This window comes from Lynx canadensis, chromosome D1, assembly GCF_007474595.2.
Source record: "Lynx canadensis isolate LIC74 chromosome D1, mLynCan4.pri.v2, whole genome shotgun sequence".
Classification (NCBI taxonomy): Eukaryota; Metazoa; Chordata; class Mammalia; order Carnivora; family Felidae; genus Lynx; species Lynx canadensis.
This window is the reverse complement of record NC_044312.2, coordinates 65,705,820-65,728,774: the sequence shown is the minus strand read 5'-3', so window position 1 is coordinate 65,728,774 and position 22,955 is coordinate 65,705,820. Positions and strand designations below refer to the sequence as shown.

Genomic DNA, 22,955 nt, shown 5'->3' with positions numbered 1-22,955 from the left:
CACGCCCCCCTCCACTCAAATCTGTGCTCCCTCCCATCTCTCCCCCTAACCCGGCCGCAGCCCCGGGCGCGGATGCCTGCCCGACCACCGCCCTCTCTCCCGGAGCGGCTCCTCCTCCGGGCTGCGCGGCTCCAGACAAGCCCCCATCAGTGCGAGCGCCCAGCCTGGCTGGAGAACTCAAGAGGTAAGAGCGTCCGGCCGCCGCCCTGGCTTTCCCAGTCCGTCTTCCCTCGGGAGGGGGTGGGGTGCCCGTGCCCTGGCTCCCGCGGCGGGCGGGCAGGAGGGGCGCCGGTTCCGCTCTGCCGCGCCCTGCCCGCCGCTGCAGCCCTAGCCCTTTTCCCGCTATTCACCGCTCCTAGCCCCGGCCAAGTTTCAGCTCTGTGAGTATTCGCGCCGGGCGCCCACACTCGGGGGCCTCTGCAGGCGCAGAAGAGCAGGGCGGAGGGGCAGCTCGGCGGGGCTGGTGGGGACTGCCCTCTGGGCGGTGGGTCGGGGCAGCCTTTCCGGCGGGCTGGGGCCACGCAGTTGGGGGTGGGGAGCAGGGAGACCAGGGATCTGGGGAAGTGCAAAGCTGCGGTGCGCAGAGGAGACTGCGGGCAGTCCCGGCGGGCCTGTGAATGGGTTTCGCGTGCAGCCGCCGGTTGGTCCCCTGGACTCGCCAAGCTGCTCTGCCGTGGCTGTTGAGCCCTAACCTGCGGCTGTGGTGGTTGTATGCAGGCTCCTTGAGGGACACGCGCGCGCGCGCGCGCGCGCACACACACACACACACACACACACACACACACACACACACACACACGGAACTCAAACAAAGGAAAATTAACTTTGCACTCTATGACTTTAACAAATTAAACTGCAAGTATTGGTGAATGATTAGCTTTCCTTTTTTGTCCTTCACCTGAAATGCACTAAGTATTAAAGATGTATTTTTTAAGTGACTCAAGACTAGCCAATGTTTGTGCTACCTTATCCAAGAATTTAGTAATTTAGTAGAATTTAAGAGACTGAACATTTTCAAGTGTTTCTAAGGATTATTGCATTTTCCTGGGATCTTTATACGAATGTAGTTTACAGTTACTTGGACATGAATAAAACAACTACACTAACTGAGAGAATTTGTTTTAATGCTGCCTTAGTCTAGCTCTTGGTTTTATCCCATGCAGGTGTTTCTCTTGTTTGGGCAGCAGGGTCTTGGGAATGGGAAAGAGGTCATTATCTCAGCTCCAGGACAGTTTTGAGTTATCTTTTATATGCACACACTTCAACTGGCCATCTTGGGATAGGGCCACAAGATTAAAACTCAAGTGACTGTGTTACTTTTTTCCCCCAAGTAGTATTTTCAGAAGGTGAATCCCTTCACTGATGAGATTTTTCAGAGACGGGTTTCTAAAGAACCTGAAATAGTCTAGATTTCAGAAAGCTGATCAAAAGTAGAAACCAAATTGCTCATAGTCTGTCTCCCGTGCTGAATTAAGGACTGCACAAAGAAGGAGCTTAAGAAGAGCCTGTTGAATGCATGGAGTGAAGTAAAGGCTTCCTGGACTCTGCTGGCTTGTCTGAGAGTTCCACTGTGACTACGTAGATACAAGCATCCTTTTCATTTTTCTGGTAACTATTACCCTTGGAAAAACTCCCTAAGATATGGGGGTGATTTGTTCAAGTGCATATGGGAAGTGGTGTTATCTTCAAAGTATTTTTTATGGAACACTTGGTGACTGGCTGATAATTAGTAAAAACTTTGCTCTTGGGTTTGTGGATTCATTGGGGAAAGAGGAGTGACACATAAGAGAAGAATAAAAATTTTAGATCCATTGGCTTAGAATATAAGAATTAATTATAGAAGCTCAGAGGAGAATATGATTATGAACCAGAGTGCCTTTAAGGAAGAGAAGGGATTTCAATTAGGCCTTGAAGCAAAGCATGGCTCTAAACCTGGTGGAGAGTTGCTAGGGAGAGTTTCCAAGAAGAGAGACAGTAGATCATTTGGATTGGAGCTGGGGAGAAATGTGATGCTTACTGAGCATCTTACTCGGTGCCACATGCCACACTGTCTCTTTCATCTTCTAGTGATACGAAGTAGGTATTGTTACTCTTGTCTTACAGAGAGGGAATTCTTGTTTTACAAAGAGAAGAGCTGAAATATAAGTAACTTGCTGAAGATCACACAGGTAGTGAGTGGTAAAGCTGGAATTCTAACTCCTGGTTGTCTACCTCTAAAGTTTGTGCCTCCACAGCTGCCTTCCACAATGGGCAGTGGGAAGTTCAGTTGAAGCAGACTGGTCAGCTTGAATTCTGGCTCAGGAGTTGCAACTTTATCCTATATGCATGGTCTGGCTTTAAAGATTTTTGAGAAAAGGAGTGATGGGCAAAGCCATTTTTTGAAGATTAATGTGACATCAGGGTACAGGATTTGTAACTTGCTCATCACAGGTAAGGTGCAAGATGTAGTTCTTAATAAAGGAGGTTAAAAAAAAAAGGTGAATGTAGGAAAGATACCTGGATGTTTAAATTCCTGGCCTCTCCAGTAGCTTGGTTCACTGGGTAAGACTTTGTTGCACTGACCACAGGGCTGCTGGGGATCTAGAAAAGAGCTGGATCTGACCGGGCTAACATTGAACTGGAATGTATATGTGGGGCAACATGGTTTGTGCTTTATATTTCCCACATGTGTTGCAATGCTTTGGTGAAAGTTTTTTGTTTTGTTTTGTTTTGTTTTGTTTTGTTTGTTTGTTTGTTTTTATAATTACCCTAGGACAGAGATCAATGTTATAATTTGTTTAAGAGCCTTTACTAAGTGGGAAAGTTAAGCTCCCAAACCAGGGCTTCTGCTCTAAAGATCTCATTTAAGTTGTGGTGTCCTTTCCCCCCAACATTTCCTTGTTTCCTAAAAATGCTGAATTTTAAAATTTGGTATTGCCAAGGTAAAAATGAATTGAGATTCCGTTTCTTAATAAAACCAGTTAAGAGAAAATGCACTTTATTTCACTTTTTTGTCATGGAGGAACAATAGGATGCCTTTGCAAAGTTACTGTGTGGGAATTTCAAAGGGATAGGAAAGCCAGGATTTAGAGATGTGCAGAGCTCTTCCTACCCCTCTACATTTCTTACCAGTGAGTTGTGTTCATATATACACTTAGAGAGCTTAGGGGGCCTTTGAATACCCAAGTTTATAGCTAGACCCTTTGATTCTCTGCAGATAATGGGCTCAGGAAGGGCAGCAGTGGGTGGAGCCATTTTATTAGAATTGTCTCCCACTTTGAATACAGTCTAGTGCAACTGGTTCTTCCTTGTGCAACATCTAGGCCTTTTTCTCTGAACTTGTCAGTACTCTAAAGAATTGGTTTTTAGGCAAGGGATACCAGGTAGTGGGGGAGTTGTGCCCAAAAAAGGCAGAAAATCAAGTTGGTCAACTAGAGAATTTTTATTATTTGTTTGTTTGTTTATATATTTATTTTTGAGAGCAAGAGCTTGTGCATGTGCAAGCAGGGGAGGGACAGAGGGAGAGGGAGAGAGAGAATCTTAAGCAGGCTCCACAGTCAGTGCAGAGCCAGACATGGGGCTCAATCTAAGGACTGTGAGATCATGACCTGAGCCAAAATCAAGAGTTGGATGCTTAACTGACCTAGCCACCCAGGCGCCCCAAGGATTTTTATTTTAATTAATGTTAGAGTCAACCATAGTTTTGTGTAAAATAAAAAATGTAAACCCAACATAGGATCTCAGTTCTCTATACCCATTTTTACCTTAAAGAGCCTCTAACTGGAGAGCTTGCTTACCCCATTGATAGGGCTTTGATAGGTAAAATTCTCACGACCGGCTCTAATCGTATCAGGACGACTCAGTTTGGGTTTTGGATCTCAGAGGAATGTGACTTCTCAGCATAGGGGATTTAGACTCCAAAGATATCGGTTCAAGTTCCAGCTTTGCCACTTTTGTTTAGAAGTGTCTGGAGTTTGATATCAGAGGGATTTCTTAGCTCAGTTTTTCTGGTTCTTCTAGGTGAGGGTAATGCTCTAGCATTAGACAGAGCTCATGCCCCGATTAGTCCCTTGGTTCCTTCTTGTAGTTTGTTATCTTGTGTCACCTGAAAGCCATTTTGTTTCATCTGTAGCCTGTAGTTATAGATCAGAAAGGAAAATCAGCTGGGATTTCCTCTAGAGAATGGCAAGTCTCATTGTTGGTGATCTTTTGGTAGGAGTTTCTGTGAGAATGCTGTTAAGTTCTGAGAATTGAGGTTTCAAATAGCGACTTTGGCAATGCTCTTATTTATTTATTTTATTATTTTTTCCACTATAAAGGTCTTTTTTTTATATGAAATTTATTGTCAAATTGGTTTCCATACAACACCCAGTGCTCATCCCAACAGGTGCCCTCCTCAATGCCCATCACCCACTTTCCCCTCCCTCCCACCCCTCATCAACCCTCAGTTTAGTCTCAGTTTTTAAGAGTCTCTTGTGGTTTGCTTCCCTCCCTAACTTTTTTTTTCCCCCTTCCCCTACCCCCATGGTCTTCTTCTGTTAAGTTTCTCAGGATCCACATAAGAGTGAAAACATGGTATCTGTCTTTCTCTGTATGACTTATTTCACTTAGCATAACACTCTCCAGTTCCATCCACATTGCTACAAAAGGCCATATTTCATTCCTTCTCATTGCCAAGTAGTATTCCATTGTATATATAAACCACAACGTCTTTATCCATTCATCAGTTGATAGACAATTTAGGCTCTTTCCATAATTTGGCTATTGCTGAAAGTACTGCTATAAACATTGGGGTACAAGTGCCCCTATGCATCAGCACTCCTGTATCCCTTGGGTAAATTCCTAGCAGTGCTATTGCTGGGTCATAGGGTAGATCTGTTTCCAATTTTTTGAGGAACCTGCACACTGTTTTCTAGAGTGGCTGCACCAGTTTGCATTCCCACCAATGGTGCAAGAGGGTTCCCATTTCTCCACATCCTCTCCAGCATCTGTAGTCTCCTGATTTGTTCATTTTAGCTACTCTGACTGGTGTGAGGTGGTATCTCAGTGTGGTTTTGATTTGTATTTCCCTGATGAGGAGTTACGTTGGACAGTGCTCTTAGTTAAATGTCAGAGATGTTTGGTTGCATTTTTGGTTCATTGCTTACTCACACAGTTGTTAATGTTTTTATATTTGGTAAGCATTTGTTATTTTTATCATTTATTAAAGGAGTGATTTAGATTTTCTAAGGTAGCTGAAAGCTTTAGAAAAATAGGACTGGGGTATCCTTTTGGTTCTCAGATATAATCTCCTGTATAGTACAACCATTTGACTATTTTAACTCACTCTGCCTCCAAATATCCTTAATCTCTCTCAAGTGATTTGCTGTCTCTCAAGAGATTTCACAACCTCTCTAGGAAACATTTTCTGAGCTTTCCAGACTGATAATCACAGATTATCTCCTTGTTATTAGCCTGAGTTTTCTTTTCATGTTTCTTGCTTTCACGGTTTTCCCATCCTTCTTCAACACACAAATGTTCACAGAGGGAACAAGTTGTCTTTCCTGGGCCCCAGTGGCATCTACCAAATGTGCAGATTGCCCCTCTGGACTCATCCTTTCTTTCTCTTTGTCTGGCTAAACAAGCTGAGCACTCTGTATTTTTCTTTATACAACTCTCTTTTTAGACCCATGATTATACTTGTTGCTTTGTTTTTTGTTTTATGCAGGAAGTCAATATCAGATATGTAAGCAATTACAGGTTTCAGTGAAGGGAGCCTTTTGGAAATAAAATGTGCTTTTTCTTCCTATCGGCATGAATAATTGTGTAACATATGTAAATACTGAAGATGATCTTCTAAAAAAATATCAAAAGAATTTTGCCTAAGTCCCCTTTAAGAGCTTAAAAAGAATCCAGCCTTTATAAGATTACTCTAAAAGTAACAGACTATCCCAATTGAGGCCCTTCTAGAAGTGTGGGAATCATTTGTTTAAACCAGAACTTAGGATACCCAAGCAAATATGATAGAAAGAATCTACTTAACACTTTGTTAATAGCATAAGAAATAAAACTCTTTTTAATGGACATTTTGTGATAAAGGTCATAGTGATTAGAATATGTTGGGAACCCTGATTGTCAGTGCTCTGGAAACTACTTTGAGTAGACAAGTATAAATGTTAGTGGCTTTTTGTCTTTCTTTGGTGTGAAATTGGGATCTTGGATGTTAATTTAACTAAGAACAAGTTTGAATCTGGGTATTTGTGGATTTCCCCCCTACCCTTCTCCGTATTCTTTTTATTCTGAAGGCTAATTGGAGTGGAGTAGCAAGTGCCTCTAACCAAGGTATCCTTGTGTTGGGATGTTTTATCAGACACTGGTCTGTATTATTGTCATTCATACACCCTTACTTGTGTTCACCATTTATTGAATATCTGCTGTGGAAAAAGCACTGGGTTAGTCCTTCTTAAGCATCTGTTTGTTCTCTTACTATTTTTTTTTTTTTTTTTTTTTTTTTTAGTGAACACCATATTAGGTGTTTGATGAATCAGTGAATGGGTAAAGCTAAAAAGTTAGAAATTATTTTTGGATGTGGGTGTTGGATATCTCTTGATTTGAATGCTGCTGTTGGGAAGTGGCCATGCTTATATCATTCTGCGCTCTCTTCTAGGTGCTGTGATGATCCTTGACAAGGAGGCTGAACATGTGGGGTATATTTTCTAGTGAGTGAACAGGGCCCGGTTAATTATTTTTGCTACCAGTTGTGTTAGATTACATTTTCTATTGCCAGGAACTTCACTTAGCATAATATCCACTGCAGTAGAAAATACCCAGTGGTTGGTAGTGAGAACTACCTGGAGAGGGTTTTCCTGAAGGTCTGTTTTGCCAAGGATAGATTCTAGGTGCTTGGATCCAAAGGGCTTCTACACAGACCAGAGTGATTCTCACACTGGGACCCAAGGGGAATGGAAATTCTCTTAAAATGTTTTACTAGTATGGGAGGGAAGCCAAAGCTTTTGTTTTTCAATGGACAGTAGAATCTGTACTAGAGATGAAGAAAAGCCAGCTTACAGATGAATATTTAGTGCTCTATAGGGTTAGGGAAAGCATGGAAAAATGGGATTTAAGGTCAGAGTGTTCATTTGAGTCCTTAATGTCAAATTAATAAAAAAATCAGTTCCAAGGGTTTTGTTTTGCTATTTTTTTCCATATCTGTGTTTTGACAGGTCACTGTCTTAAATTAGAATAGTATTTAGGACCAAAACGTTTATATAGCAAGTGATATAGTAGAGTCATGGGAGATGGGCAGAGGCCACTTTGTGTCTTATTTCAGATGGACCATTTAAAAAATCCCCATGAGTAGCTTAGTGGTTAGAATTAGTTTGAAATAGCTTTGCTGAAAGGTATTGGTAAAATAACATTTATCAGTTTTTGTTTATTCCTGATTTAGATAAAAGCAAGAAGGCCAATTTGAGAGCTGTATCATGTGCCCAGCCCTGCCCACATACAAGTTGCCTACTTAGTTCCCATGTATTTGTCACTGTTATTGGTCCCTGGGAGGCCAGGGGTAGATCTCAGGGTATGAGGCTCAGACTTGGTTGAAACCGCATCAAGAGGTGCCTGGCTGGCTTAGTTGGTGGAACATTCGACTCTTAATCTTGGGGTTATGAGTTTGAGCCCCATGTTGGATGCAGAGATTACTTAAAATCTTCAAAAAAAGAAGAGCTGGCCCTGATAGGTTACTAGGGCTGTGGGTGTAGGGAAATGGGTGGATGGGACAGGGAAGAAAACCAGAAGAGCATGTAGTTCTGTGGAAATCGAGTAAAGAAATGAAAAAGTTATAACTCTTTTTTTCCCTCATTGACTTAGACCTCCATTCCATTGAAAACGTTTACTACTTGAGGTTATTTTATGAACCCTCATAGTAACTAGGTGAAGGCACTGTGACTTCTGTACACTGACGGGAAGGACACTCCTAGATGATTCTCTGGATATGTATTTGGGTTGTTTCCGTTCTTTCCCTCTTTTTTACCTAGGCTGTGATGCTGTTTTGTTTTTTTTTCTTAAGAAATATTCTGGCTTTGGTGTCTAGAAATTTTTAGGGCTATGGGGATCGGGGGCAGGGGTGCTGAGTGTGACATGTTGCCAGTATGAGAGGCTTTTACACCCAGACAAATTTCCAGGAAAGAGGGTCAGAAAATGTATACCCAAAGTCAGAAGGGAAAATGGCATGGCAGGTAGTGTGACTGCTTTGGCCATTGTGACTGTGTCTGTTCAGATGGGCCTGATGGTTGGATGATGGAATGGTACTGAGAATATTTTATAATCCACATCATTTCTTAAAGATTTTTTTCTTTAGGAAAAAGCATAGTACATTACATTGATTTTTGTTTTGAAATTTACATGACCTATCCATAAGTGAGCATACAGAGAAATGAACTTTCTTGAGATCACACAGCTCAAAAGATGAAGAGCCAGGATGTGAACCTAGACAGTTACACACTGAATGCCAAGCCTGTAACTGGTTCTGTATAGCCTCTAACTGGTCCCAGCTCTTCTGCTGTCCCTTTATAGTCTCTTCTCCACATAGCAACCAAAGTATTATGTGTGTCCCCTACTTTAGCCCTCATATTTAGAGTTCAGATTTACTGCCCAAGTCCTTAAGTGCTCTAGCCTCTAGTTTTCCACCTGCTGTCCACCGTCCTGCCCATCTCTTCTGTCTCAGAGCCTTTGCCTTGTACCTGGGATATTCTTCTTGAATATTGCTAGTTTGTACCCTCCCTCATTTAGGTGTCAGCTCAAATGCATCTCCTTGAGGAGGCTGTCCCTGACCATCCTATGCAAACTTCTCTTAGTGAATCTTTAATCCTTCCTTTGTTTTTCTTTCTAAAATTATATTACGTATTTGTGTGTTTTTCCTGTTTGCTTTCACAAATAAATAAACTTCGGGGGATTAGGGAGTTGGTCCATCTGTTTACTGGTATCCTTACTTTTTAGAACAGTATGTGGAAAGTTTTCTTTAAATATTTGTTAAATGACTAAGTGGTGTCATTTGCATTTGATGTTCATGTTTAACATGACTTCACTTGGATAAAAATAGTAGAGGGGAAAAGGATATGCAGGTGATACATACAAGTCTGGGTCTTACTTGCTTTTATATTTATTACCAAGGCTTTACCATAATATCTGGCCAAAAAAAATGCTCAGAATATCTGAGTTGAACAAATGCACAGTTTGATTTATTTTGGATTACACACAGGAGTTCAGAGAAGGGAGAGAATAGTGTGGACTGGAGTCCTTAGAGAAATTTGTGGAGGACTTGTAGGCTTTCAAGGCGAGATTGAGTTTGGTTGGTTTGTTGTTGTTTTTGTTATTTAAAGCTGGAAGGACTCTTAAGATGATCTAGCTCAAGCTTCTTGGTTATAAATGGGGAAACTGAGCCCAGAGAGACAAGAACTTGCCCAAAGGCACACATGGTTTTGTTAGAACCATGTCTGGAATCCAGGTATTTTGATTCCTAGGTCAGTTCTCTTTCCTCTATACAGTGCTTCCTTCAGAATGAAGGAGGAGCTTTGAGGGGTGGGAAGTGACTAGGAATAGCATGAGCAAAGGCTCAGAGGCAGAAAAGATGTTGGTTTGTGTGGGATAGAAATTGGGATGGAAATTAGGCCATGTTAATTGAATCAGCGAGTTAATGAAAGAGATCCATGGGAGATATAGTAGGCTGTAGAAGCTGTGTAAGACCAGATCCTGGAGGATTATTTTTTTTAAATGTTTATTTATTTTGAGAGAGAGTGTGTGTGCGAGCAGGGAAGGGGCAGAGAGAGAGGAGAGAGGGACTCTCAAGCAGGCTCCACTCAGAGCCTGAAATGGCCGATCTCATGAACCGTGAGATCATGACCTGAGCAGAAATCAAGAGTCAGACTCTTAACTGACTGAGCCATCCAGGCACCCCTAATATTTTATTTTTAAGTAATCTCTACACCCAGTGTGGGGCTTGAAGTAATGATCCCGAGATCCAGAGTTGCATGGCTCTACTGACTGAGCCAGCCAGGCCCCAGATCCTGGAGAATCTTGAATGTTATCTTGAAGAGTTTAAATTTGGAATGACAGGGAGACATGTGAAAATACTTTAAATATTGTTCTGTATTTTCTCTTCAGTGAAGGTGACAAATAATGTAATATAGAAAATGGAGTATAATTGAAGAATAAGTTGGAGCCTTGTAAGAGTTAGGAAGCCATTATAATAATCCAGATATCAGTGTAGTTTGGGGAGTAGTAACATTTCAGTTTGTTTTGTTTTTGTTTTTAGAAATTGTGTATTTTTTGAAGATGATATGTAATTCTCTGACAAAAGGTGTGTACCCTGATTTCTAAGAGAGTTTGGGAGCAATAAGCCTGGAGAACCAGTATTTTACTTTATTTAATTCCGTATATGTTGTAAATGAACTTTTAGTGTCTCGATGGTAATCCCTCTTAAGAAACCCAGGTCAGGTTAGTAAAGTAGGGATAGAAGATAACACTGCCCTCCATGTGAAGATCATGGTGGAGAGCACGGGCAGGGGCAGAAGGAACAGATGGGCAGTGAATGAGAGCAGCTTCCAAAAGAGAGTCTGGACCTCTCTGTCACAGGTACTGCATTGTGGCTGGGGAGTCAGGCATCCAGGGTCCTCAGCCTGGCACCATTTCTTCCTTCCTTCTTTCCTTCCTTCCTTCCTTCCTTCCTTCCTTCCTTCCTTCCTTCCTTCCCTCCTTCCTTCTCCTTGGACACAAGAGGTCAGTGGGAGTAAGAACCAGGCTTCTGGGCCCACAAATGCTTTGGATGGATTGGTTGTGTTGAAGCTCGGGCCTACTCATGTAGTCCACATAAGTTTTCAACTGGAACTGATGAGAATAGACTAATACAACCCTTACCAAGCCAGTGAATTGGCACAGGGTATGATACTTTAAAAGTTTTTCCATCCTCAGGAATCTTTTTCCATCTCTAAGGGAAAACTTTAAAAGTCAGCATGTAAGTGAGAACACAGACCTTTAAATAATATCTCATACTGGATCTGAGAGTTTGAGTTGCAAAAAAATCCTGGAGCATTTAACATTCAACAAATACTTATTGAGCAGGACCTGTTAAACACCTAATACTGTGCTTAGTATTGGAACTTTAATCTTTTGATCATGCTGCATCAAATGTTATTAATAAGATATTAACATTTGGCTCTATTTCACATTCAGTTTAGCCCCCAACATTATATAGCTCGTCCATAAACCCTCAGTTAGTTCAGACTGTTCACTTACGCTTGCAGTCACTTGTTGAAAGTTTACTATATAAGAGGCAATATGATGAATGTTGAGGCAGTTTTGAAGGTGAACAAGGATTAGTGAGGGTCCTCAACTGGTCACCTGGAATATACCAGGTAGATCTGGCAGCTGTTAAGTTTCCTGGGATTCCTAGCCCAAGAGGAGGGGGTTTCAGCAGTAGTGCATCCCTCTTCACTTGTTCTGCTCACACTAGGTCCTCCCCTGTCCCCCTTGCCACTGTTCTCCAAGCCTATCTTTAAATTTAAGAGAAATCAAAATTAGCTCCTTTGCATTAAATTGGGGAAGTTCCATTAAGGGCAGCACTTCTCTGACAAAACGTTCAATAAAGTTTGAAATCTTTCCCAGAGAATCTCTTCTGTCTGTGTAATCTCAAAGAAGAGGCTTCTCCATGAGAACTTTCCTCCTTCCTCTGAAAGTTGCTTTGCCTACAGTTGGACACACAGTATGCAGCATTCGGTATTTCTCAGGCTCTTCACTTTGGCCTGCTTCACTGGCTCTTTGTGGAGATGCCAGGAGGGGCATGTTGCCTTGTTTTTTTAGAGTGAATGACACAAATGAGGGAGGCAATCATGCTAAATTTTCCCATCATTTGGAAAGGCAGCTGCTCAACAGAAGAGAGGCAAAAGAAGATGGATGCAGAAGAGTGTTTCATCGAGGCTTTGAATTGCCAATTGGAGTGAGGTTGTTTTCCCCTCCTTTGCTTGGTATCTGGAGCCAGTTTGTACATTGTCTGTTGGGGTTTGCTCTGCTTTATTCATGTCTGCAACAACACTGAGAAGCATATTTTATTCTTAATTTTGGTACCCTCTTCCTGTGGGATCTCAGCTATCTTCAGGGCTTCAACTATTTCCTTTTTTTTTTTTTTTTTTTTTTTTGCTTATTTATTTATTTTGAGAGAGACAGAGACAGTGCAAGTGGGGAGGGGCAAAAAGAGAGGGAGAAAGGGAGAGTGAGAAAGAGCACGTGCATGCAAGTGCATGAGTGAGGGAGGGGCCGAGGGAGAAGGGGAGAGAGAGAATCTTAAGCAGGCTCCACACCTAGTGCTGAACTGGTGCTCCATCTCATGACCAGCCATAAGATCATGACCTGAACCGAAATCAAGAGTCGGATGCTTAACTAACTGAGCCACCCTGGTACCCCTCAAATCCTTTTTATACCACTCATTATATGTGATCCTGGACAAGTCACTTAACCTCTCCGTGCTTCAGTTTCCTCATCTGTAAAATGGGGGTAAAAATAGTGCCTACCTCCTAAGGTCTTTGTGAGGACAAATGAATTAATATATGTAAGTACTTAGATGACCTGGCATGTAATTTAGTGTGTATAATTATTGCTGTTGGACAGCTGGATGATCTGCAGGCCTCTCAAAATTTCTCTGTTTAGTTTAGTACCTATCTCTATAAAGCTGTCTTTCTTCTGTATTTATGAGCTCCTTTATTGATATCAGAGTCATCTCTGATTTCTCCTTTTTTCTCAGTAATCATACTCGAAGTCTTGTCAGTTACATTTCCCAAAAGTCCTCCTCACTGTCTTGCCTCCAACTCAGTTAAAGATTTGACCATCTTTTTTGTGGAATGCATCCTTAATGTCTCAGAATGCCTGCCCCTGGATGTTTTTCAGTCAGTCTCTCAGGCTGCTCCCAAGAGTGATCTTTCTAAAATAGTTTAATTATCATAGTTCCTTTCTAGAAACCCTTTCCTTTTTTATGAGGAATAACATACAGTAAAGTGCACAAATATTAAACATATAACTTACTGGCTTTCAGCATATGTAGTCACCCATGTAACCACTCTCAGATCAAGATATAGAACATTTCCAGCTTTATGTCTCTTTTGAGGTAGAATGTGCATTCCTACCCCTAACCACTCTTTTATTACCATTTGTTTTTCCTTTTTTCTTTTCAAATCTTTACAAATACTTAAAATAGAATTCTTTTTTACAGTTTTATTGAGAAATAATTGCTATACATCACTGCATAAAACTAAGGTGTACAACATGATGATTTGATTTTCATGTATCATGAAATGATTATCACAGTAGGTTCAGCTAACATTCATCTTGTATAGATATAATAAAAAGAAAAGACAGAAGGACAGAATAAAGAAAAAAATTTCTCCTTGTGATGAGAACTCTTAGGATATACTCTCTTAGCTGCTTTCCTGTATGTCATATAGCGGTGTTAGCTATGGTCATCATGTATGTTACATGCATAGTGCTTATTTGTCTTGTAACTGGAAGTTTGTATCTACTGCTAATCACTCGTGTATCTCCATTTTGCTTTTTCTTAATCTTTGTGTAAATGAATCATAAAAACCCTTTATTGATTCTTCTTGTTCTATATCTTTGACAGAGTAATTCTAAACTCACTTAATGTGACATTCAAACATGTTTGGTCATCTGGCTTTTACTTCAGGTCCTTTGCCCGTAGCCTGCCCTTCCTGCCATGCATGTAGTGTACAAACACAATAGGCTCTTTTTCCCTTTCATTTTTTTGTGCCTGATATTCTCTTGGCCTTCTACTTCATTCCCTGGCAAATTCATCCTTAAAAACTCAGTTCTAGGCAGAATCAAGCCCTTCTCTGTTCTCTGGAGGCATGATTATTATAGTTGGTTACTTATTTACATGTCTTTCTCCTCTACTTATCATTTTCAAGAGCCCATGGATGGGGCACCTCCCCCCCGCCCAGTTTTACACAGGTAATTCATATTTTCTCCAGAAAAATTAGAAAACAGAAACAACAAAAAAACCCCAAAACCCATTATATAGAGATGACCATTGTTTACATATATACCAAAATATATACCAACACTGTCATTCATTCACAAAATAGACAGTCATTCACAAAATACTAAATATCTGCTTTGTTATTTACATTTAGTTCCCCCCCTACTTTTTGTTGTTATAAAAACACTGTTGAACATCCTTATGCCTATATTTTAGTGCAGTTCCCTGATTATTTTTGGAGGATACATTTGTAGATGTAGATGAAAGAGATGAACATTTTTAAGGACTTTTGATACACTTAGCCAAATCACTTTCCAAAAAGTCTTTACCCTGGGTACACTTCTGCTAGGGTAAGAGTGCATGTTTTCAGCTGTCTCTGCGAAACTAAAAAGAAGGAAAATGGTATTTTGTAAATCTGATAAGATAAAAATGGTTTTGCATTACTGTTTTAATTTGCATCTCTTTGATTGCTACTGAGGTTGAGTATTTTCTCATATGCTTAATACCATTTAATTTATATTATATAATTTATATTTCTTATGTGATTTATATGTTCATGTATTATATTTGTACTGATTTTATCAATGTTTTTAATATTAAGGATATTAAGTCATATATACTACATATATATCCCTCAGTTTGTCATTTATCTAACTTTAATTTGTTTCTAAATATAAACATTTTAAATAATTTAATGTAGTGAAATGTATTAGTCTTTTATTATTGTTTAAAGTTTATTTATTTATTTTGAGAGAGAGAGAGGGAGAGAGAGTGCACTCATGCAAGCATGCATGCATGGAAGAAGGACGGAGAAAGAGGGAAAAAGAGAATCCCAAGCAGGCTCTGTGCTGTGAGCCTGATGCAGGGCTTGATTTCATGAATCATGAGATCATGACCTGAGCTGGAATGAAGAGTCAAATGCTTAAATGACTGAGCCACCCAGCCACTCCAAATTTATTAGTCTTTTAAATAATTTTTTTACCTGTGGTGTCATTCTTAGAATGATCTTCCTGAGGGAATATTAGATAAATATCCATTATATATTTTTCTACTTCTTTTGTAATGTCATTTTTTGCATTTAAATCTTTACTCAATCTGGAACTTATTCTGTTACAAAATCATACTACTAATGATAGCTAATTTTTTGAGTGCATATTATATGCTAGGCACTTGCTTCACTTATACTGACTCATTTAAACTTTCAACAAACCTGTGCTATAGGCACTGTTAGTATCACTGTAAATTGACTTGCTGAAGGTTGCTCAGCTAGTAAGTTGCAAAGATAGGAGTCAAGTTCAGATAGTTGAGCCCTAGAGCCCATGTCCTCAACTACTCTGCTAACTTAATTTTTTCCCAATGACCTAATGTCATTTTTTAAGGAATCCATTCTTTCGCCACTGTTTTGAAATTGCCAATTTTAATCATATGTTAAATTTATACATATACTTAGGTATGTTACAAACTTTTGTTCCACTGCGCTGTCTGTCTTTTTTGGTGATAATGCCACACTGTTTTAATTTGTGTAGTTGAAAGATGGTATTCTCCTCACCTTTGCATCCCCAGTGCTTAGCAGTGACTGCTGCCTTGTAGGTATTTAATGAATATTTGCAGAATGATGTCACTCTTGGAGGTTCATGGATAGAATTCAGAGGGTCTGCAGCTTGGCTAGGAAAAAATTACATCATCATTTTCATTGATCCCAGACTGAAATTTAATATTTCTTTTAATTATGAATATAGGCAATAAAGCACAGTAGTAATAGCACTACCTTTGACTTCGTCATGGATATTTGCCAGGGTGAACCTTAGGTTAAAAACTCTTGCTTTATTGTATTTCTTTCTTGGGGCCATTTTATCTTTGTGTCTCATACCTAGGCAGTGACTGATACTTAGTAGATGCCCAATAAATATGCTAATTTTAAAAACTTTTAATTTTCAAATATGCACAAAAGTCAAAGAACTGCATAATGAACTCCCATAATGACTTCTTCATCCAGCTTCAAATATTATCAGCATTTTGCCAGTTTTGTTTTATCTATCTGTCCTCATTTCTGGATTATGCTATTTTACCCAATGATATTTCAGAAAGCAAATCTAATTGATAAGGACTTGAAAATATATAGCCCTTCTTTTTTTTTTTTTTTATATTTATTTAGTTTTTGGGAGAGTGCAAGCAGGGGAGGGGCAGAGAGAGGGGACAGAGGATCCAAAGCAGGCTTTGTGCTGACAGGCTGATAGCAGCGAGCCTGATGGGGAGCTAGAACTTACGAAATGTGAGATCATGACCTGAGCCTAAGTCGGATGCTCAACCAACTGAGCCACCCATGCGCCCCAGCCCTTCTTTTTTTTTTTTTTTTTTAATGTTTGTTTTTATTTTTGAGATAGAGAGAGACAGCCTGCTCACGAGCAGGGGAAGGGCAGAGAGAGAGGGAGACACAGAATCTGAAGTAGGCTCCAGGCTCTGAGCTGTCTGCACAGAACCTTATGCGAAGCTTGAACCCAGGAACTGTGAGATCATGACCTGAGCCGAAGTCAGACACTTAACTGACTGAGCCACCTAGGTGCCCTCGAAAAACATATAGCAATTCTTAATAAATTTAACAAAAGTAAACTAATTCCTCAATATCATCTGTTACCCAGCTTGTATTTAAATGTCCTCTATTGTCTCAAAGGTGTCTTTTACTCAAATTGGATTTTTGAATTGGGATCCATGTAATACCTACACTTTGTATTTGGTTGATATGCCTCTTCTTGCATGTTAAAGACATTATATAAATTATTTGTTAACTTATCTTCATGTTCTGATACTGCTCCCACCCTCCTTCTCTGTTGCTTACTTTGGTATATTTTTACTGGTAACTTATTGTTGATAATTGCTCTTTTCCCCATTTAACATTTTATTCATCATTTTAGTAAATTGTTGATTTTGGTTATTTAGTCTTATTTTTAAAACTTGCATCATTTGAAGTTGTTCTTTCAGCCATATTTTGGACTGAGGTATGTGATGCATAAATTTCTTAAGATCAAAGCTCTAACAGATACTTCTTTTTCATTTGCTCAACAAGTCTAACCTTGTTAAATAATTTCAGGTTGGGGTGCCTGGGTGGCTCAGTCAGTTAAGTGTCTGACTTTGGCTCAGGTCATGATCTTGTGGTTTGTGAGTTCAAGCCCTGTGTTGGGCTCTGTGCTGATAGCTCGGAGCCTGGAGCCTGCTTCAGATTCTGTGTTTCCCTCTCTCTGCTCCTCCCCCACTTGTGTGAGTGTGCTCTCTCTCTCAAGAATAAATGAACATTAAAACAATTTTTTAAAAGTAGGAATTTGGGGTAAAAAAATAGTTTCTCTGGGGCATCTGGGTGGTTCAGTTGATTAAGCATCTGTCTTCAGGCTCAGGTCATGATCTCATGGTTTATGAGTTCAAGCCCCACATCGGGTTCTTTGCTGTCTATACGGAGCACGCTTCACATCCTCTGTCCCCCTCTCTGTCTGCCCCTCCCCTGCTTGCACTTTTTCCTCTCAAAAATAAATAAATAAAAACTCAAAAAAATGAAAAAATACTTTTTCTGAGAGTTTTATACACATCTGTGGGCCTTAATTGTATCCTCTGTAGAATTGGAAGAAATTCAGATTTGGGTCTTTTCTACAGGCAGAATTTTTTCTTTTCTTTATACTTCAAAAATATGAGAATGTGATAGTGTTAGTCTGTGGTTGTTGATTTTTTTCAGAATTCTATACATCGTTTGTATTTGGACCAAACTCTTTTTTCTGGACAGTTTGCTTCCATGAAAATTTTAATTACAGATTTGAGCCCATTTGCTGAAAGACTTCTACTATTTGCAGGGTGGTTCTCTGAGCTGCATTCCTTCTCATGATTTTCAGCTTGTACATTCTTGAATCTCTCTTTATCTTTCATTCATTTCTGCATATCATATCTTTTTCTTGATTTCTTGATTGGTAGCATCACTTCTGTTTTTTTTTTTTTTTTTTTTCAACGTTTATTTATTTTTGGGACAGAGAGAGACAGAGCATGAACGGGCGAGGGGCAGAGAGAGAGGGAGACACAGAATCGGAAACAGGCTCCAGGCTCTGAGCCATCAGCCCAGAGCCCGACGCGGGGCTCGAACTCACAGACCGCGAGATCGTGACCTGGCTGAAGTCGGACGCTTAACCGACTGCGCCACCCAGGCGCCCCGCATCACTTCTGTTTTTATCACATTCATCCCTTCATTGCTTTAGTATGGACCTCCTGTTTTTACAGCCTGTACTCGTATAGTCATTATGATGGTCTGTTTTATCTCCTTGAGAATCAGGAGATGCCAACTGTTCTGATTTGATTGATTCAAATTTGAATTGAATTGATTCAATTCAATAAATTTGATTGATTGATTGTTTACTGTGGGGAAGGCATTCCATTATAGGGATTAGCTTTGTTTTTGTTTCCTAAGTTTTTTTTTTTCTTTGCTTATATCTTTTTCCTGTTTATTAAGTTTTCTAAGTTTACTTGTTGATTCCCCATTCATAGTTTCAGACTATTTGGTTTGCACTGTATTTACTGAGATTTGTGAGAAGTTCTTTTCAATATATTGAGATCCTATTTCAGCCTCATTATAAAGGGTTAAGGAATTGAGCCATTTTTAATTTTTCTGACGGTTTAATTAATGATCACCTAATTATAAACCCCCCATTTTGGAAAATGACTTCATAAAAGAGAAGTGAAATTCCAGACTCCCGTTTCATTTTTTTAAGTTTATTTATTTTTTATTTATTTAGAGAGAGAGAGAAAATATTAGAGGGGCAGAGAGAGGGGGAGAGAGAGAGAATCCCAAGCAGGCTCTGCACTGCCAGCATGGAGCCCAATGTGGGGCTGGAATTCACAAACCACGGGATCATGAGTTGAGCTGAAATCAAGAATAGGATGCTTGGGGCGCCTGGGTGGCTCAGTCGGTTAAGCGTCCGACTTCGGCTCAGGTCATGATCTCACAGTTTGTGAATTTGAGCCCCACGTCAGGCTCTGTGATGACAGCTCAGAGCCTGGAGCCTGCTTCGGATTCTGTGTCTTCTTCTCTCTGCCCCTCCCCTCCCCTGCACATGCTCTGTCTTTTTCTGTCTCAAAAATAAATAAAAAATTAAAAAAAAAAGAAAAAAAGAATAGGACACTTAACCCACTGAGCCAGCCAGGAGCCACCTCCCCACCCTTGTCCCATTTCACTTTTGTTAAGATGAATTTGAAGGAAGAGCCCTACCATGATGGGAGAAAGCTCTGTATGAAGATGTGGCTTGTGCTTGAGAGACACAATGCTTGGGCATGCTTCTGGAGAGCTTCCTGACTCCTGTAGCCTCCAGGTCTGTGAAGGCAGTTGCGCTCCTGGTGTCCCCTTTCTCAGTCACTCTGCTCCCACTTGGCTAGAAGTGGGAGAAGGCATTGCTGTTATTTATTCTGACTCTTTTGCCATTTCTGTGTCTGGTGTTTGAAAACTCCCAGGATAGCAAAGGAACAATTAGGAATATTTTTTAAAAAATGAATGACTCAGGGCGCCTGGGTGGCTCAGTAGGTTAAGCGTCTGACTTCGGCTCAGGTCATGATGTCACGGTCTATGAGTTGGAGCCCTGCGTCGGGCTCTGTGCTGACAGCTCGGAGCCTGGAGCCTGCTTCGGATTCTGTGTCTTGCTCTCTCTCTGACTCTCCCCCGTTCATGCTCTGTCTCTTTCTGTCTCAAAAATAAATAAACATTAAAAAATTTTTTTTTAAAAATGAATGACTTAGTAACAAATCCTTTCCCAAATGAGATGGTTCCTGTTTTTGCTTTCAACAAAACTGAAAGAGTTGCCCTCTGGTAGATGATTAAAAATAATTAAAAAAAATTTTTAAATTATTTATTTATTTTTGAGAGAGAGAGAGAGAGAGAGAGCGAGCGAGCATGCACACAAGCCGGGGAGGGGCTGTGAGAGAGGGAGACACAGAATCTAGAAGCAGGCTCCAGGCTCTGAGCTGTCAGCATAGAACCCGATGTAGGGTTTGAACTCATGACCTGAGCTGAAGTCAGACGCTCAACCGACTGAGCCACCCAGGCATCCCAAAATAATTTTTGAATATGGATCACTGTGTAATTTGGGCATCTAACTCAGAGTGCAAAGATTGATATTGCTATAACAAAAGTTCTTTCATTCCTATGTAGTTATTTATGTGAACAAAGTTTCTTGGCCCTTGCAACATATAGACTAGAAATACAGAAATTAATGCATTTATAATAAAATTTTGCTTTTTATATTTAATACAAATTTGTAATATGAATGTTTTGATCAGTTGCATAATAGTAATAAATATAATGAAAACTTAATCCAAAAGAAATTATTTTTTGGACATTTAGAGTCTATATCATAGGATTTAAAAATATGTAAATGTATTTATATATAATACTTATATTGCAGAGAAATGTCAAAAGTTGATCACTAAAAGATTTTCAAGCATAAATATTAGGATAAAATCCTGAGAAGGAAGTAAAAGGTAAAAGTTCATAGAGAAGAAGGAATGGGTATAAAATTTCATGCTTTTTTTTTTTTTTAAATGGATGGTGATGGGGTGCCTGGGTGACTCAGTCAGTTAAGCGTCTGACTTCAGCTCAGGTCATGATCTCACAGCTCGTGAGTTCAAGTCCCGCGTTGGGCTCTGTGCTGACAGCTCCAAGCTGGAGCCTGTTTTGATTCCGTGTCTCCCTCTCTCTCTGCACCTCTCCCGCTTGTGCTCTGCCTCTCTCTCTCAAAAATAAATAAATAAATATTTTAAAAAATTTAAATGGATGGTGATAGATTGTAAATCACTATGGTATTCAGACTTCATTGGATGAATTTGGACTCATTTAAAAAAAGAGTAATGTAGTACTTTCATTTTAAAACGTCAATATTTATAAAATGCCAATATTTATAATAGGCTAGAAAGCATATTTCTACTACTATTTATGATGCAAACACATATGTTTAAAAGTAATTTTTAACTTGGACATATGGGAAGAATACTTGTTTTGTAAAATTCTTTTAGGGCAACATGAGAAACATTTATAGTAGAGTATGATATAGGTGATTAACTAGAGGAGAAGGAGGAATAATAAGGAAAAGATGCAAAGGAAGCCCCAGGATCACAGAAAGCAACCAGAGAAGGTGCTATTGGAGCTGCATCTTGAGGGACAATGGGAGTTGGCTAGCAAAGTAGAGGTGGAAAGGAAGGGGGAACAGTGTATACAAAAGACCTGGAGGTATAAAAGAACATGGAGACTTTGGGGGAGATGGCTGGAGTGGCATGAGGTGGATGGGGATTTATAGCCAGCCTGACAGTACACTTTGATGGCCTGGAAAGCAGAGGTGATGGGGGGTGGGGATGTGGAGGTGGGGGTGGGGGAGTGGAGGTCTTTTGAGGGAGCTCTTGCTAAAGGCCAGGCAGGAGGTAGTGAGGACAAGTGCAGTCCATTAATGGTGCCTTTTCCCCAGTGGCTCTTTTCCGTATTGGTAATCTTCTAGACATTCTTACAAATGTAGAGGTTCTTCTTTTTTTTAATTTATTAAAAAAAATTTTTTTAAAGTTTATTTATTTTGAGAGAGGGAGAGAAAGAATCCCAAGCAGGCTCTGCACTGACAGTGTGTGTGGAGTCCGATGCGGGACTCAAACCCACAAACCATGAGATCATGACCTGAGCTGAAATTAAGAGTTGGACGCTTAGCTGACTAAGCCACCCAGGGGCCCCACAAATGTGAAGATTCTTATTTATATTCTGCTAGGGTAGAAAAGTGAGGTTCTATTCCACTTCTAGGTTTTGTACGTCAGTAGTGATGTGCAGGCTGAGATTAGCACTAGAGTCCAAGGATTCTTTCTACACACTGGCCACATGTTTAGTTGAGGCCTTCAGCTTGTCATGGAAAAGGCTGACTACGTTTTTAGAGCCCAAATTTGAGATCCTTGGGCCAATAAAGGATTTACCCCCGCTGATTTGTAAATTTGTTTATGTGAAAAGCTTTTACAAACTTCTACAAATTAAATCAAATTTAACACATAAATTTAACTAAATCACCCTTATAAAGAATTCAACTGTATAAAATTTCTTTGGTCCCAGAAAAGGTAGCCCACAAGGGCATACTTCTGGCCCATCTGGTACTGGGAATTCTTTTGTTTTCATGATGGAGAAGTTCCCCATTATAGGGATCAAAATAAGAGGGCTGTAAAATAAGACTATGTATAGTCCAGAAAAAACAGAAAAAATTGATTACACTTTTTTGCCTGTTTGAAGTATTTGTTCTGCAAAGTGATAGAGCCCTGATTCAGTGTTTGCGTAGAGCAGATTGAATGAACTCCAAAAGGAAATCATCAAAGGGTTGATTTGATACCACACAGAAACACGAGGTGATGAGATGTGTGGTTTTTCCACATTTTAATATTTTCCAGGATGACACTGAAAGCCTTGCCCTTAGAGAACCCGGAGCCACCTAATAATTCATTCTTTCAGGCTCTTAAGAAGGAGAAATGGAAGATTTATACCCGTTCAGTAGCTGCCCTGGGCCTTTCCTAGGAGAGCCTGGAAAGGAATTGAGGACAGCCATGGAAATATAACCAGCAAGGCCTAGCTCTTGGGGACAATAGGAGAGAATGCTGTCAAGCAAGTACTGAGTCAGTTCAGGAGACCTATTCTGTGCCATTCACTACTTAACACTTTCATAAATCTTACTAATTGTCTCAAAGAGGAGGAAGTCAGGACTTGGAGAAATCAAGGAACTTGCCTGATCCAGAATTTGAACACAGGTTCATTTGATTCCAAAACCCTTTCCACTACACTGTGATGCTTCCTTGTGCTGAAATCACGGAAATGAGCGATCGATCATTCTGAATTGAATCAGGGAACTTATGGTATCCAGCTAACTGTTCTGAAAAACTCTGAGTATGCTTTATTTGGTGGCATTTGGGGAGAGGAGTAATTCTG

The 22,955-nt window shown here is 40.1% G+C and overlaps 1 protein-coding gene across 1 annotated transcript in view; it reads left to right on the top strand.

The window, feature by feature from the left end:
- The first annotated feature begins 31 nt into the window (after positions 1 to 31).
- The window catches only part of DENND2B (DENN domain containing 2B), a 158,359-nt gene continuing 135,435 nt past the window's right edge, over positions 32 to 22,955 (top strand). Inside the window, exons 1-2 of the mRNA XM_030332095.1 lie at positions 32 to 184; positions 1,476 to 1,608. The gene's annotated coding sequence lies outside the window, so the exon portion shown is untranslated. The remainder of the gene's footprint in view (positions 185 to 1,475; positions 1,609 to 22,955) is intronic.